This window comes from Haematobia irritans, chromosome 1, assembly GCF_050003625.1.
Source record: "Haematobia irritans isolate KBUSLIRL chromosome 1, ASM5000362v1, whole genome shotgun sequence".
Lineage (NCBI taxonomy): Eukaryota > Metazoa > Arthropoda > Insecta > Diptera > Muscidae > Haematobia > Haematobia irritans.
In genome coordinates, this window is record NC_134397.1 from 19,033,107 (window position 1) to 19,048,179 (window position 15,073).

Sequence of the window (15,073 nt, forward strand, 5' to 3'; positions counted from 1 at the left end):
AATTATTCATTATCGGCTACTGTCTGCATAGTAAATATTTTATTTATTGGATGGATATTCCCAAAAAAGGAGAAAGTTTTAAAAGCCACCCCCACACTCTATGATGAGCTGGTATTTATTTAGTTGTGTCATTCATGCAATTACACTAAGGCTTTTAGCCTTCTTTGTTCCCAAGAATCATTAGCTTATTACTGTCGATATCATCACCATCATTTTGTTGTTTTTTTCAACAACATTAGGCCTGTGTTTGGAATATTAAATTGGTGTTTAATTGTTGAAACGTTAAACAATTTTCAGAAAAATTTCACCTGTTGATTACATTTTTCTTTTCAAAACTATCCATTACTCTCGCTATTTAAAGTTGTAGACTTTTTTGTGGGTTTCAGTGGCTTCTATGATTAGATGATGACCACCAATCATTAACTCTAGCTCCACCCAGGTCTATTCATTGGATGAATGCATTGTCCTCAAGTCATTATTGAACTCTATTTTTGGTTTATGATTCTCATCACGTCTCTAGTAAAAAAAAATCTAGACAAAAGAACTTTTGTATATTTTCATCGTTATTCAGGTTCAAGGCAACGGTTTGGTTTGTAGTGCAAAATTAAAAAAAAAAATACATTTACAAATTTTTTTCAATGGCAAGAAGTATTCCTAGAAACAAAGAAATTTATTGAAATTGTTTTTTTATTATTTAGTTTAAATTTATTGCCCTAAATTTGAAGAGGCGTATGATTCTTAGTGTGCGATATCTGCACTGAAACAAATATTTAGGTGATTTAAAGATTACACAACCTAAATTTTAGGATGCAAAATTTACACAAAAGTAATATTAATCTTAAATTAAAATAAAATAAAATAAAATAACATGGATATTTGCACTGAAAAAATATTTAGGTGATATTAAAGACTAAGCAACTTCAATTAAGGCAACCTAATTTAGGATGCGCAATTTACACAATATTAATATTAATTTTAATTAAAATAAAATAAAATTTAAATTAAAATAAAGATTACAATCTTTGTTTCAAAAATAAATGTTAGAAATTTGCATCCCTCGATTAAATTCGTATGTCTTCGAACTAAGGATAAGTTTCCTTAAAGTAAAGAAACACATTTTTGATTTATAGAAAAAATGTGAAATATTGAAGCTTTAAGCGAAATATTGAATCTTTGATTTAATATAAAAATGCTTCAAATATAGGCTAAGACTTATTTTGAGAATTTTGCATTTTTGGTTTAAAGTTTATTTGGAATTAAGAAAATATTTTTCGACTTTGAAGTATCCGTTAAAATTTGGATTTTTAAACTGGCATTTGTTTGTATATGAATAACGTTATTAATATACGCGACAAAGAGAATGAAAATGAAAACTGGCTTTATTTTAAAGAAGCCGCATCTTTGGTTCCGAATCAATACCAAAATCCGTAAGATAAGGTCAAAATCTACCAAAATTTCTCTAATTTCTATAGAAATTTTTACCAAAATTCTACCAAACAAAAAAAGTATTTCTTAGCAAAATTTTATTTCTATAAAAAAAGTTGGTCAAAATTTTATTGCTGCAGAAAATTTTATTATAATATTATTACTTGTTGTTGTTTTTTTATTTCAGCTTAAAACCATACATTGACTAAACTACAAGAGTAGCTTAACCAACAGAGGAAAAGAATGTTTGTCAAATTTATTTGGGCAAAGCCCTATAGACTGCAAGATGGTTGGATGGACGCACGTTTCGGAATTACCACATTCCTCATCAGCATCCTCTACTTGCAGCAAAACTATCAACCAATTATCAGAATAAATTCAGGCAGTTTATTAAACCCAACAAAAACCACACTTGAACCCTCCGAAAAAAGGTTTTACATTGATAGCCGGCTTATGCCAAATAAATTCGAAACAAACATATCTCTTTTCCTATGCCACTGTCAAATCATCGATTTGAATTCACATGGCTGGGTTTATTTTGAGCGTGCCTCCTCTTCTTTTTCCATTTGTTTTGTTTTGTTATTGTTGGTTTTGTTCTTTAAGCATTGTTGTTGTTTTTTTATTTCAGCTTAAAACCATACATTGACTAAACTACAAGAGTAGCTTAACCAACAGAGGAAAAGAATGTTTGTCAAATTTATTTGGGCAAAGCCCTATAGACTGCAAGATGGTTGGATGGACGCACGTTTCGGAATTACCACATTCCTCATCAGCATCCTCTACTTGCAGCAAAACTATCAACCAATTATCAGAATAAATTCAGGCAGTTTATTAAACCCAACAAAAACCACACTTGAACCCTCCGAAAAAAGGTTTTACATTGATAGCCGGCTTATGCCAAATAAATTCGAAACAAACATATGAATTCAAATCGATGATTTGACAGTGGCATAGGAAAAGAGATATGTTTGTTTCGAATTTATTTGGCATAAGCCGGCTATCAATGTAAAACCTTTTTTCGGAGGGTTCAAGTGTGGTTTTTGTTGGGTTTAATAAACTGCCTGAATTTATTCTGATAATTGGTTGATAGTTTTGCTGCAAGTAGAGGATGCTGATGAGGAATGTGGTAATTCCGAAACGTGCGTCCATCCAACCATCTTGCAGTCTATAGGGCTTTGCCCAAATAAATTTGACAAACATTCTTTTCCTCTGTTGGTTAAGCTACTCTTGTAGTTTAGTCAATGTATGGTTTTAAGCTGAAATAAAAAAACAACAACAATGCTTAAAGAACAAAACCAACAATAACAAAACAAAACAAATGGAAAAAGAAGAGGAGGCACGCTCAAAATAAACCCAGCCATGTGAATTCAAATCGATGATTTGACAGTGGCATAGGAAAAGAGATATGTTTGTTTCGAATTTATTTGGCATAAGCCGGCTATCAATGTAAAACCTTTTTTCGGAGGGTTCAAGTGTGGTTTTTGTTGGGTTTAATAAACTGCCTGAATTTATTCTGATAATTGGTTGATAGTTTTGCTGCAAGTAGAGGATGCTGATGAGGAATGTGGTAATTCCGAAACGTGCGTCCATCCAACCATCTTGCAGTCTATAGGGCTTTGCCCAAATAAATTTGACAAACATTCTTTTCCTCTGTTGGTTAAGCTACTCTTGTAGTTTAGTCAATGTATGGTTTTAAGCTGAAATAAAAAAACAACAACAATGCTTAAAGAACAAAACCAACAATAACAAAACAAAACAAATGGAAAAAGAAGAGGAGGCACGCTCAAAATAAACCCAGCCATGTGAATTCAAATCGATGATTTGACAGTGGCATAGGAAAAGAGATATGTTTGTTTCGAATTTATTTGGCATAAGCCGGCTATCAATGTAAAACCTTTTTTCGGAGGGTTCAAGTGTGGTTTTTGTTGGGTTTAATAAACTGCCTGAATTTATTCTGATAATTGGTTGATAGTTTTGCTGCAAGTAGAGGATGCTGATGAGGAATGTGGTAATTCCGAAACGTGCGTCCATCCAACCATCTTGCAGTCTATAGGGCTTTGCCCAAATAAATTTGACAAACATTCTTTTCCTCTGTTGGTTAAGCTACTCTTGTAGTTTAGTCAATGTATGGTTTTAAGCTGAAATAAAAAAACAACAACAATGCTTAAAGAACAAAACCAACAATAACAAAACAAAACAAATGGAAAAAGAAGAGGAGGCACGCTCAAAATAAACCCAGCCATGTGAATTCAAATCGATGATTTGACAGTGGCATAGGAAAAGAGATATGTTTGTTTCGAATTTATTTGGCATAAGCCGGCTATCAATGTAAAACCTTTTTTCGGAGGGTTCAAGTGTGGTTTTTGTTGGGTTTAATAAACTGCCTGAATTTATTCTGATAATTGGTTGATAGTTTTGCTGCAAGTAGAGGATGCTGATGAGGAATGTGGTAATTCCGAAACGTGCGTCCATCCAACCATCTTGCAGTCTATAGGGCTTTGCCCAAATAAATTTGACAAACATTCTTTTCCTCTGTTGGTTAAGCTACTCTTGTAGTTTAGTCAATGTATGGTTTTAAGCTGAAATAAAAAAACAACAACAATGCTTAAAGAACAAAACCAACAATAATATTATTACTATAGAAATTTTTCGTCATAATTTTATTACTACAGAAAATGTTGTCAAAATTTTATTTCTATAGAAAATTTTGTCAAAATGTTATTGCTATAGACATTTTGCAAAATTTTATTTCTCTAGAAATTGTATGCAAAATTTTATCTCTATAGACAACTTTATTAATATTTTATCTCTATAGAAAATTTTTGCAAAACTTTATCTCTATAGAAAATTTTTGCAAAATTTTATCTCTACAAAAAATTTTTGCAAAATGTTATCTCTATAGAAAAGTTTGTCAAAATTTTATTGTTATAGAAAATTTTGTCATAATTTTATTGCTATAGAAAATTTTTATTAAAGTTTATCTCTATAGGAAATTTTTATCTCTATATATTTTTTTTTGCAAAATTTTATCTCTATAGATTTTTTTTGCAAAATTTTATCTCTATAGATTTTTTTTTTTTGCAAAATTTTATCTCTATAGAAAATTTTTGCCCAATTTTATCTCAACGGAAAATTTTTGCAAAATTTTATCTCTTAGAAAATTTGTGCAAAATGGTATCTCTATAGATTATTTTTTTCACAAAATTTTATCTCTATAGAACTTTCTATAGAGATGAATGAAAATTCGATAACTTAATTTTATTGATCCTAGAATTAAAGCCAGATAGGGTGTTCAAAACTGGCTTTATTTTAAAAAGGCCGCATCTTTGGTTCAGAATCACTACCAAAATCCTTAAGAGAAGGTAAAAGTCTACCAAAATTCTAACAAACGCAAAAAATAGTTTTTAGAAAAATTTTATTTCTATAGAATTTTTTTTGCAAAATTTTATTTCTATAGAAATTTTTTGCAAACAACAAAAGCATTTCTTAGCAAAATTTTATTTCTATAAAAAAGTCGGTCAAAATGTTATTGCTACGGAAAATTTTATTATAATATTATTAATATAGAAATTTTTTTCATAATTTTTTTTGCTATAGAAAATGTTTGCAAAGTTTTATTTCTATAGAAATTGTATGCAAAATTTTATCTCTATAGACAAGTTTATTAACATTTTGTATCTATAGAAAATTTTTGCAAAGTTTTATTTCTATAGAAAATTTTTGCAAAATTTTATTTCTATATAAAATTTTTGTAAAATTTTATCTCTATAGAAAAGTTTGTCAAAATTTTATTGTTATAGAAAATTTTGTCATAATTTTATTGCTATAGAAAGTTTATCTCTATAGGAAACTTTTATCTCTATAGATTTTTTTTGCTAAATTTGATATCTATAGAAAATTTTTGTAAAATTTTATCTCTTTCGAAAAGTTTTGCAAAATTTTATTGTTATAGAAAATTTTGTCATAATTTTATTGCTATAGAAAGTTTTTATTAATGTTTATCTCTATAGGAAACTTTTATCTCTATAGATTTTTTTTGCTAAATTTGATATCTATAGAAAATTTTTGCAAAATTTTATCTCTTTCGAAAAGTTTTGCAATTTTATCTCTATTGAAAATTTTTGCAAAATTTTATTTCTTAGAAAATTTGTGCAAAATTGTATCTCTATAGTTTTTTTTTACAAAATTTTATCTCTATAGAACTTTCTATAGAGATGAATGAAAATTCGATAACTTAATTTTATTGATCCTAGATTTTAAAGAAGCGGCATCTTTGGTTCAGAATCAATACCAAAATCCTAAGAAATGGTCAAAATCTACCAAAATTTGGTGGATATTTTACCAAAATTCTAACAAACACAAAAAATAGTTCTTAGCAAAATTTTGTTTCTATAGATTTTTTTTTGCAAAATTTTATTTCTATAGAAATTTTTTGCTAAATATTGCCAAAATTTTACCAAACAAAAAAAGTATTTTTTTGCAAAATTTTATCTCTATAGAATTTTTTTTTTTTGCAAAATGCTATCTCTATAGAAAATTTTTGCAAAATTTTATATAGATAGAAAATTTTTGCAAAATTTTATCTCTGTAGAAAATTTTGCAAAATTTTATCTCTATAGAATTTTTTTTGCAAAATATTATCTCTATAGATTTTTTTTTTGCAAAATTTTATCTCTACAGAAAATTTATAAAAAATTTTATCTCTATAGAAAATTTTTGCCTAATTTTGTCTCTATAGGAAAGTTTTGCAAAATTCTACTATACAAAAAAAAAATTAGCAAAATGTTATTTCTATAGAAAAAAAGTTTGTCAATCTCTATAGAAAATTTTGTTATAATTTTATTACTATAGAAAATTTTGTCAACATTTTATCTCTATAGCAAAATTTTATCTATTTAGAAAATTCTTTGCAAAATTTCATCTCAATCGAAAATTTTAACAAAATTTTATCTCTACACAGAAAAAAATTTCACGAAAATTTTTCCAATTAAAATCTTAATTGAGTTTTAAAAAATATTCAATTAAAAATTTAATTGATTCAACAGATTTTTTAATTGAAATAAAAATCAATCATATAAATTAATAGTATCAATCAAATATTTAATTGGATCAATTAATTTTTTAATTGATACTATCATTTCTGTGATTGAAGACATTTCAATTAAAAAATTAATTGGATCAATTAATTTCGTGATTGAATCAGAAACATTTTTTTTTGTGTGTATACAAAATTTTTTACAAAATTTTATATCTAACAAAATTTTTGCAAAATTTTATATCTATAGAAAATTTTTGCAAAATTTTATATCTATAGAAAATTTTTGCAAAATTTTATATCTATAAAAAATTTTTCCAAAATTTTATATCTATAGAAAATTTTTGCAAAATTTTATCTCTATAGAAAATTTTTACAAAATTTTAAAATTTTGCAAAATTTTATCTCCACAGAAATTTTTGCTAAATTTTATCTCTACAGAAAATTTGTACAAAATTTTATTTTTGTAGAAATTTTCTTGCTATAAAAATATTGCAAAAATTTTATTTTTATTTATGAAGTACCAAAACATTAAGAATTCTATTGATCTCTTCTCATATCATAATCTTTCCAAAAAACACGCGCAAGAGCCATAAAGTATGGAATCAAAAAATTTTTAACTGCAACTCAGTCAAGTTCAAAAAGTAATTTTCAATTAAATGAAAATAAAAAAACTAAAAAATTCGTTTAAAATTCTTAATTTTTTTTAAACCCTTATCCTGTACTTAAAAAAATGTCGCACATTGAATTAGTGGGTAAAATTTGCCCAATAAAAATTTATTCATATATATGTATTTTAAACATTGTTTTGGAACTTTTTTTATAGGGCTCAGCCAAACAGAGCTTAAAATTCAACTAGTTCTTTAGAATAAAATTCTTATAAAAAAATTGGTTTGGACAATTTTGACCCACTACTACAGGATAAGGATTAAATTCATCTTGCCTTTTGCCTACGAGTATAGTAGTAAATTTATACGTTTTGTATAATTGTTTTGTGCAACTTTTTGATAATGAGATTGACAAAATTTTAATTGTTTAAATTTTTTTATAATTCTAAGGGATAGCAATAGGCCTGTTTGTTTGCTTTTCCAAAATCAAAGTTATCCAGTAAAAACCTGCAATAGAATTTAAATGGATTTTACTCTCTTTGCTAAAATTAGTAGAAATGTACGCAAATTCCATCCAGGTATAATTTACAGTTTTTAAACCAAAAATGACCTGGCAATACTGTTTGTAATCTCAATACATTAGTGTGTTTATATGGCGTCTAAATATATGTACTGCAAATTATTTTACAAAAAGTATGCATTTTATTTTTGAAATTAATTAGAAGAATTGCGAAGGTGTAAAATAAAAAAAAAATAATATAAATAAATTAATTTGCAAATTAAGAATTCTTAGGGTATTTTGCCTTATAATGTATACAATTGGATAAGTCATCATAATTTGCATTAACACAACACGCAATACAATTTCATTTAAAAAGTTTTTTTTTATTCGGCAAACTATTTGAAAAAAATGTATATAGCTACATTAAATATGTGTGACATTACACAAAAAAACACTTTGTACTCTCTATTACTTCTCAGACACCTTAAACATATTAAATATCACGTTTAATCTTTCCGAAATCGAACCGAATAATTATGATGTTTATTTTCAATAAACGTATACAAATTTCTCTTCAGACACACCCTGATGGCTAATACGCAGTTATATATATTGCATTTTAAATTAAATAAATGTATTTATGGTGCAATTAAATAATACATAATGTGAAAAAAAAACACTGGCAACACAGTTTTTATGCCAATATTTGTAAATTGTTAAATACTTAAATGATTTCCTTTCCCACAGTTGAGCTACTGCAAATCAACATTGAAACGGAAAATGTATTTGAAAAAAAAAATTATCACTCAAGACATGATCAACATAATGTCTTGGGAGTTACTTAACTTTTTTCGTGGAATACATATGAAATTATATTTAAACAAATCCAGACATAGTTAAAAATATGAAAGGAATTGAACATATTATAAACAAGTATGGAATATTAACAAAGGTTATATTCAAAGAAAAGTTTACTGGGATCCAAAGATTGTGAACTTCCCTTAAGGATTCTGGTATTAATTCCGAGCCAAAGATGCCACTATTTGTTTTAAATAAAGACAATGTTTGGTGACCTATGTGGCTTTATTTATTTTAAATTAAAACTAGGATAGAGATTTCATTTATCGAATTTTCATTCTCTTATCGCGGTATATTAATATAGCTATTCACGAAGAAACAAATGCCAGTTTAAAAATCAAAATTGTAATGCATACTTCAAAGTAAAAAATGTTTTCTTAATTCCAAAATTAAAACAAAGATGCTCACTCCTCAAAATAAATCTTAGCCTACATTTCAGGCGTTTTTATTTTAAATCTAAAGATTAAATATTCCCGACTATTAAAAACAAATGTGTCTCTGTTCTTTAAAGAAAATTTGTTCAAACACATAAAACTTTAAAGGAGGGACGCAAATTTCCTAAATTTGTGTCCTGAATTTAATAAATAAAAGTTTTAAAATAATAAAATTTTAATTAAACTTTATTTTAATTAAAATGTCATTATTTTAAAAAAATTGTCCTTAATACTTTGTAAGTTACGCATCATAAATTTTAGGATGCGTTATCTTTAATATTACGTAAATATTTTTTTTTCAGTGTAGGCTTTTCATACTATTGTCGCATAATACAATGAGTGCTGTCCGATTCTGTGTTTAGCTCAATGGCCTAAAGGAATCTCATTTTAATAGTCTTTATATTTCAAACCCATACCTGTAAAGATTCTGGTTAGGATCGTGGTTGCCACAACTGGTAAAATTCTACCAAAAATGGTAGTTTTTTTATTGTTTCATAGATTCTTGATGTTTCGGTAGATTTCGCAAAATATTCCTAAGAGGTACTTTACAATTGTTTATAGAAATAAAATTTTGAGAAAATTTTCCATTGAAATAAAATTTTGAGACAATATTCTACAGAAATAAAATTTTGAGAAAATTTTTTATAGTAATAAAATTTTGACAAAATTTTCTATAGAAATAAAATTTTGACAAAATTTTCTATAGAAATAAAATTTTGACAAAATTTTCTATAGAAATAAAATTTTGACAAAATTTTCTACAGAAATAAAATTTTGACAAAATTTTCGATAGAAATAGAATTGTGACAAAATTTTCTATAGAAATAAAATTTTGACAAAATTTTCTATAGAAATAAAATTTTGACAAAATTTTCTATAGAAATTAAATTTTGACAAAATTTTCTATAGAAATAAAATTTTGACAAAATTTTCTATAGAAATAAAATTTTGACAAAATTTTCCATTGAAATAAAATTTTGAGAAAATTCTCCATTGAAATAAAATTTTGGGAAAATTTTCTATAGAAATAAAATTTTGGGAAAATTTTCTATAGGAATAAAATTTTAACAAAATTTTCCATTCAAATAAAATTTTGCGAAAATTTTCAATTGAAATAAAATTTTGAGAAAATTTTCTATAGAAATAAAATTTTGGGAAAATTTTCCATTCAAATAAAATTTTGAAAAAAATTTCAATTGAAATAAAATTTTGAGAAAAATTTCTATAGAAATAAAAGTTTGAGAAAATTTTCTATAGAAATAAAATTTTGACAAAATTTTCGATAGAAATAGAATTGTGACAAAATTTTCTATAGAAATAAAATTGTGACAAAATTTCCTATAGATATAAAATTTTGACAAAATTTTCTACAGAAATAAAATATTAACAAAATTTTCTATAGAAATAAAATCTTGACAAAATTTTCTACAGAAATAAAATTTTGACAAAATTTTCTATAGAAATAAAATTTTGACAAATTTTTCTATAGAAATAAAATTTTGACAAAATTTTCTACAGAAATAAAATTTTGACAAAATTTTCGATAGAAATAGAATTGTGACAAAATTTTCTATAGAAATAAAATTGTGACAAAATTTTCTATAGAAATAAAATTGTGACAAAATTTCCTATAGATATAAAATTTTGACAAAATTTTCTACAGAACTAAAATATTAACAAAATTTTCTATAGAAATAAAATCTTGACAAAATTTTCTACAGAAATAAAATTTTGACAAAATTTTCTATAGAAATAAAATCTTAACAAAATTTTCTATAGAAATAAAATTTTGGTAGATTATTTTTGGCTCGAGTAGCAACCATAATTATGAACCGATATGGACAAATTTGTTTGTGATTGAGGATCGGCTAAATGTAACTATAGACCTATATCGAGCAATTTTGGCATGGTTGTTAGCGACCATATACTAGCGCAATGTACCAAATTTCTACCGAAACGGATGAATTTTGCTCCTCCAAGAGGATCCTGAGGTCAAATCTGGGTATCGATTTATATGGGGCCTACATAAAATTATGGGCCGATATGGACCAAATTTTGCATGGTTGTTAGAGACCAAATACTAACACCACGTACCAAATATCAACCGGGTCGGATGAATTGTGCTCCTTCAAGATGCTCCGGAGGTCAAATCTGGGTATCGATTTATATGGGGCCTACATAAAATTATGGGCCGATATGGACCAAATTTTGCATGGTTGTTAGAGACCGCTTGCTAACACAACGTACCAAATTTCAACCGGTTCGGATGAAGTTTGATCCTCCAAGAGGTTCCCGAATTCAAATCTGTGGGTCGATTTATATGGGGCCTATATATAATTATGGACCGATATGGACCAATTTGTGCATGGTTGTTAGAGGCCTTATGCTAACACCACGTACCAAATTTCAACCGGATCGGATGAGTTTTGCCCCTCTAAGATGCTCCGGAGGTCAAATCTGTGGATCGATTTATATGGGGGCTATATATAATTATGGACCGATATGGACCAATTTGTGCATTATTGTTAGGGACCATATGCTAACACCACGTACCAATTTTCAACCGGATCGGATTAAATTTGCTTCTCTAAGAGGCTGCGCAAGCCAAATCTGGGGGGTTCGGTTTATATGTGGGCTATACGTAAAAGTGGGCCAATATGACCCATTTGCAATACCATTCGGCCTACATGAATAACAACTAGTTATGCCAAGTTTCAAGTCGATACTTGGCTTAACTAGACTCAGAATTTCACCACGATCCTAAATATGTATACTTTATTGGGTCTTAGAACAATATTTCGATGTGTTACAAACCGAATGACAAAGTTAATATACCCCCATCCTATGATGGAGGGTATAAAAACGATGCCTGTAAAGATTCTGGTTCGGAGCCTGGTTTCAAATAATAGCCATGTTTTAGTGATAATTACAAATCTACTAACACTTTCCTGAATGCACCTAAAAGTATGCTATGTAATTTAATCTTTAGATAAAGGGACGCAAGTTGAGATTTCCGATTCAAAAATGTCAGCTGGATAATAAACTGCTATCCGATCTTGTCGAGAGATGGCCGATTTTGGAATCAAGGAGCAAGAATTATAAAGATTTGATTGCAGATTGTCTGTCTCTGTATGTCATCATTTGTTGACAAATTTTCTCTTATTACTAATATTTTCTCCTTGGGCTATTTTCGCTTCTTTTACCCATTAAGTAAAAGTGGGAATTATAAAATCAATATTCATATTTTCCACTTGATTGAATTTTTATTTTGAAGTCTAGTGTATTTTTCCCCTTTCTCCCAGTACAGGTATGAACAACTACAAACTAAGCCCTCTTTATTAACTGTCATTATAATTTCATGATGAAGTTCAATTTTTCTTATGCTTGATTTCACTCATATTTCATATTGTTTTTTTTTGGTGTTTTGCAAAACTAAAATGAAATCCGGGCAATGACTATAAGGAAAGTAAAGTTTCATTCATACACCAGCTCAAAATACAATAAAAAATGAATTCATTCATAGTCTCATAAGACGGTTCGTGAACGAGATTATTTAATCTTTAAATTTGGTTTATTTTTTTGTGTGACAAAAAATGGAATAATCAGCGATGAGAAAAAAATAATTAAAATTCACAGAAAGTAATGGTAGGTGCTCCTCATCAGTATTATGGCACACAAAGCAAAAAACTCGCAATGGATTTTGTTTCACTTTTTGTGTCTTCGGTATGTGCCTTGTGGATTGAAATTTTTGTATTTGAGTTAAGATCTTCATAAAAAGTCTATTGCATAATTTTCAAATGTTGGACATAATATTTATTTGGGTCTATTTTAGTATTCCAGTGAGTTATTTTGGATGTTTTATTTTAACCATCTATACACCTTTCTACAATGGGTGTTGATGAATTGAGCCAAATATGTTACATATGCCATATGTACAACAGTTGGTCTATTTGTATACTCTACACCAGACTGTGATAGGTATACAAGCTTTTAAGTTTTATTTCAATTTAAATTTTTTTTATGTATTTTTTAATTTATTTTCAAATTTTACTTTTAATTTTAATTATAATCTTAATTTTTATTTTAATTTTAATTACAATAGTAATAAATTAAGGTTTAATTATAATTAAAACAGTATATTATAATTAAATTGGAATTAAAGTGAAAAAACTTGAATTAAAAATAAAATTAAAAAATTAACATTAAGATTAAGATTAAATTTTTAATTTTATAAAATTGTAGTTATAATTTAAATTTTATAAAATGAAAAATGTAATTTAATAGTATATTATAACTACTATGAAAATAATTAGTTAAAATTAAAAATAATAATAGTAAAATTAAGATTAAGATTAAAATTCTTGTTTTTTGGTGTTTTTGTGCGATCTTTTTTTTCAATAAATGTCAATAGCTTTATTAAGCTTGAGATCTCAAGCTTAATAAAACTATTGACATTAAATTTCAAGCTAAAATTCAAATTCAAATTGAAATTAAAAATTTTAATTATTGTTAATTATATATAAACAATTATAATTTTAATTGTATCTTCAATTTTGTAAAATTAAAATTTGATATTGAATTTTAACCCTAATTTTAATATTATTTTTTTTTATTGCAATTACAATTTAAAGTATAATTTTAAGTTTCTAAATGTAAATAGTTTTTAAATAACTTTTTCAAGATTAAAATTCAAGTTCAAATTTAAAATTGTAAAATAAAATTTTAATTTTATAAAATTATAAATTAAATTTATTAATTTTAATTTCAATTTTATATAAATAAATTTTGAATTTAATATTAATTTTTTAATATGTTACAACATTTTGTCTATTTTTATACTCTTCACCAGACTGTGGTAGGTATACAAAATTTTAATTTTTATGTTATTTAATATTAATTAGTTTTAATTTTTATTTTACATTTAATTTTAATGTTAATTTTTCCAAATTCAAATGTAGGTTTAATTATAATTAAAATAGCATATTATAATTAAATTGGAATTAAAATGAAAAAAAAATTAATTAAAATTAAAAAATTAACATTAAAATTAAGATTTAATTAAAAATAATTTTATAAAATTTAAATTATAATTAAAATTGTAGTTCTAATTTAAATTTTATAAAATTAAAATTTTAATTATTTTTAAATATATATATACATTGAGCTTAACATGGAATCGGGCAGCACTCAGTGATAAGAGAGAAGTTCACCAATGTGGTACCACAATGGACTGAATAGTCTAAGTGAGCCTAATTTAATTTTTATTTTAATTTTAATTATATTATATATTATAAAAACTATGAAAATAATTAGTTAAAAATAATAATATTAAAATTAAAATTAAGATTAAGATTAAAATTCTTGTTTTTTTGGTGTTTTTATTCGATCTTTTTCTTTCAATAAATGTCAATAGTTTTATTAAGCTTGAGATCTCAACTATTGACATTAAATTTCAAGCTAAAATTCAAATTCAAATTGAAATTAAAAATTTTAATTATTGTTAATTATATATAAAAAATTATTATTTTGAATTGTATCTTCAATTTTGTAAAATTAAAATTTGATATTGAATTTTAACCCTAATTTCAATATTATTTTTTTTTTATTGCAATTACAATTTAAAGTATAATTTTAAGTTTCTAAATGTAAATAGTTTTTAAATAACTTTTTCATGATAAAATTTAAAATTTTAAAATAAAATTTTAATTTTATAAAATTATAAATTAAATTTATAATTTTATAAAATTATAAATTAAATTTATAATTTTAATTTCAATTTTATATAAATAAATTTTGAAATTAATATTAATTTTGTTACAATAGTTTGTCTATTTTTATAATCTTCACTAGACTGTGGTAGGTATACAAAATTTTAATTTTTATTTTTATGTTATTTAATATAAATGAGTTTTAATTTTTATTGTACATTTAATTTTAATGTTAATTTTTTTCAATTTTCAATTTAGGTTTAATTATAACTAAAATTAAAGTGAAAACAACTTGAATTAAAATTGAAAAATTAACATTAAAATTAATATTTAATTAAAAATAATTTAATATTGAAATTATAATTAAAATTGTACCAATTTAAATTTTATAAAATGAAAATTTTAATTATTTTTGAATATAAATACAAAAATTTTAGTTTTAATTGTAATTTTAACTTTATTTTTCCCTACTCAAATTAAAATTGTAATTTTACAAAATTGAA

General features: G+C 25.2%; 1 protein-coding gene across 6 annotated transcripts in view; it reads right to left on the reverse strand.

Moving 5' to 3' along the window:
* smash (smallish) overlaps positions 1 to 15,073 on the reverse strand; it is a 395,735-nt gene that overhangs the window by 62,225 nt on the left and 318,437 nt on the right. The gene's annotated exons all lie outside the window — the stretch shown is intronic.